Source organism: Chroicocephalus ridibundus, unplaced genomic scaffold (genome assembly GCF_963924245.1).
Source record: "Chroicocephalus ridibundus unplaced genomic scaffold, bChrRid1.1 SCAFFOLD_122, whole genome shotgun sequence".
In the NCBI taxonomy this organism is placed as follows: Eukaryota; Metazoa; Chordata; class Aves; order Charadriiformes; family Laridae; genus Chroicocephalus; species Chroicocephalus ridibundus.
Genome location: NW_026961289.1, coordinates 459340 through 462639, shown reverse-complemented (window position 1 = coordinate 462639; position 3300 = coordinate 459340).

Here is a 3300-nt window from a genome sequence, read left to right as displayed (position 1 = left end):
CACTTGATATCCCTCACCACAAGAACACATGTGATCTTTCCTATCAGTATTGAGTATCGTGGAGCTTGAATGACTGTAGTCACGGGGTGGATTATGTGGAATAAATACTAAATTGGCTAAAAAATACAAAAGTACAGCATTGTTCACACCTTAAGGAAAAGTATAAAATCAAGAGGCTTCTGAGGTAGAAAATAGCCGCAGCTGGCATGAAGGACACAACATCTGTGGTTCCCTGATAAGCTACATGAGGTACGGGACGGGATGCAATTATTCCGTGGCTTTACCTTATGATGTATAGCGGATACAGGAATGGGATGATACCATGAAACAGATAAGCTGCCAATTAGCTGCCCGCTAGATGCTCAGAGCCAACTTTTTGTCAAATGTTGATGAAATGCTGTCCTTTGTGCGAACTTTGCTCATTATAATGTCATTATAATAGCAAAACGCACCTCCATCCCGAAGGCTACCCGCCTCCAAGGTGCGACCACTCCTTCTTGAGTCTGCGCCCTGAATTTCTCGTAAACTATACCTTTAATTGTGAAGCGAGAGAAATTTACACCAATCATGATAAAAGTATGTATGACTAAAGTCACTCAAACTCCACCTTGAAGATAACAAATAGTATAAAAATAGCCCAAGAGAGGGGGGATACCCAGGGAAGACACCATCATAAAGAATTACATCACTGACTTCTGGGATCAGTCGACGGGCTGAGCCTCTCTTCCCCCCCATAGGGACGCCTTTGGGTAAGACTTAGATTATACCGAGTGCTTCCTCGGGAAACTTAGAAATTTCTCTAGAGACTCTCTTTTTCTACATTTAAAGCCAGGCTGTATCGTTTATAACTTTGTCGCGCGTTTTGTATATGTAACAATACTTTCATTTGCACGTGCTTTGCAGACAGTGTATTTATCACCGGCAATCCTAAGAACCTATATATCTGTTGTTTAAATAAACTGCACTTTTTTAAGTAGCTAGTCGTTTTGGTTTCTCACTGAACGCGACCAAAGACTCGAGAGTGGCCGTGCCAGTTCATGAGCACGACTAGACTGAAGGTGCAGTCCACTATTAGTGTATCCAAATCGTAATAGTTTAATACATATTAAACGCGATTGGACTGATAGTGCTGAATTGGGCACCACTCAGAATTTAAACCTAGCTGCACCTAGCCTCCCACCTCGGTGAGGAGTGTTAGAACGCAAGGGCGTTTATCTTCTGCTAAAACCGCTTTGCCCCTTTTCACGCAACAACAGCGGCAAGGTTGAGCCTCACTGGCAACAAACGCCGAGGCGAGTCCATCACAGGAGCCAAGCTGATGCAGGCCCAGGAGCAAAGCAGAGCTGTACCAAGGAGCCGTGTCGAGCCAGCACACGGAACGAGGCTGAGATAGCGCCAGGAGCTGAGCCGGCCCTAGGAACCCTGCGGAGCCAACGTAGGAGCCTCCATGAGCCGTCCCAGGAGCCAAGATGAGCTGGCCAAGGAGTTGGGCAGAGCTGGCTGCAGGAGCCCATCTGACTTTGTGCCATAAGACCAGACAAGGCTGCGGCGAGGGCTGAGCTGTGTAAGCTAAGGATTCGGGCCGATATGCAACAGATGCTGGGACGAGCAAGCCACCAGAGCTGAGCTGCGTTGGTCCCAGGAAACGAGGGGAGGCAGCCCCAAAGTTGAGCTTCACTGGCCTCAGGTTCCGAGGTGTGCTGCCACCAGGAGTCAAGATAGGTTAGTCCAAGGAATCTAGCTGACCTGGTTCCAAAAGGCAAGCCGAGGCAACACATAGAAGCACGTTGAGTTGGTCCACGGAGCTGAGTTGAGAGTTCCCTAGGAGTCATGTGGAGCCAGGCCAGGAGCCTTACAGAGGTTTCTCATGAGCCGAGTGGAGACGGTCCCAGAGGTGAGCCAAAGAGAGGCCTTAGGTCGAGCCGCACTGGTGACAAAGACCCAGGCAAGTTCGTCACAGGAGTGAAGCTGATGCAGGCCTAGGAGCAGAGCAGCACTGGACCAAGTAGTCAAGCTGAGCCGGCTCCAATAGGCAAGCCAAGGCGGCCCATGGAAGCAATTTGAGTTGGTCCAAGAAGCTGAGTGGAGTGTGGCCTAGGAGCCATGCGGAGCCAGGCCAGGAGCCTTATGGCAATGTCCCAGGAGCCAAGGTGAGGCGGTCGCGGGAACGGAGCCAAACAGAGCCCAAATATCAAGCTGCGCTGGCCACAAACGGCCAGGCAAGTCCGTCACAGGAGTGACGCTGATGCAGGTCTAGGAGCAGAGCAGAGCACAGCTGGACCAAAGAGTCGAGCTCAGCGGGGACAAGGAAGGATGCGGAGATAGCGCAAGGAGCTGAGCTGGCCCTAGGAACCCTGCGGAGGCAAGTGTAGGAGCCTCCATGAGCCGTCCCAGGAGCCAAGATGAGCTGGCCAAGGAGTTGGGCAGAGCTGGCCACAAGAGTCCATCTGACTTTGTGTCAAAAGACCAGGCAAGTCTCTGGCGAGGGCCGAGCGGAGACAGCTCAGTAGTCGGGCCGAGATGCTGAGCATGCTGAGCGCAGCCAGCCCCTGGAGCTGAGCTGTGTCTTTCCCAAGAACTGAGTGGAGGCGTCCCCAAAAATCGAGCTTTGCTGTTCAGTTAAGGTAGGTTGGTGCAAGGAGCCGAGCTGAGCGGGCTCCAAAAGGCAAGCTGAGGCGGCACATGGGGGCAAGTTGAGTTGGTCCAAGGAGCTGAGTGGAGTGTGGCCTAGGAGCCATGTGGAGCCAGGCCAGGAGCCTTCCGGAGGCATCCCAGGAGCTGAGTTGAGGCTGTCCCGGGAGGTGAGCCAAATACTGCCTTGTTCTAAATCTCTTTGGAAACCACTTGCGTAGCCCCACAGACCTGGGGGCTGCAGGCTTTTCTAGAGCCTTCAGCCTCAAAACCACCCTTTTCCACTTGGCGCCGCGCCAGGCACAAAAATGGCCATATGGCTGGAGATTGGTCCCACGCCCAAAGAGCCAGCAGGGAAAACTATGCCTTGTTCTAAAGCTCTTTGGGAACCGCTTGCGTAGACCCACGGACCCGGGGGCTGCAGGCTTTCCTGCTGCCTTCAGCCTCAAAACCACCCGTTCCCTCTTGGCGCCGCGCCAGGCACAAAAATGGCCATATATCTGGAGACTGGTTCCACGCCCAAAGATGTCGTAGGTCTCTGGGCAATGCAAGCGTCTTAGCAGAGATGTAGCCGGGGTCATGAGAAGAATTCTGAGAGACACTGGGAAAAAGCCCTAGAATTCCCTCCTGGCACTTTCTATGTTGGAGACACAGCAAGATGATTTTTTG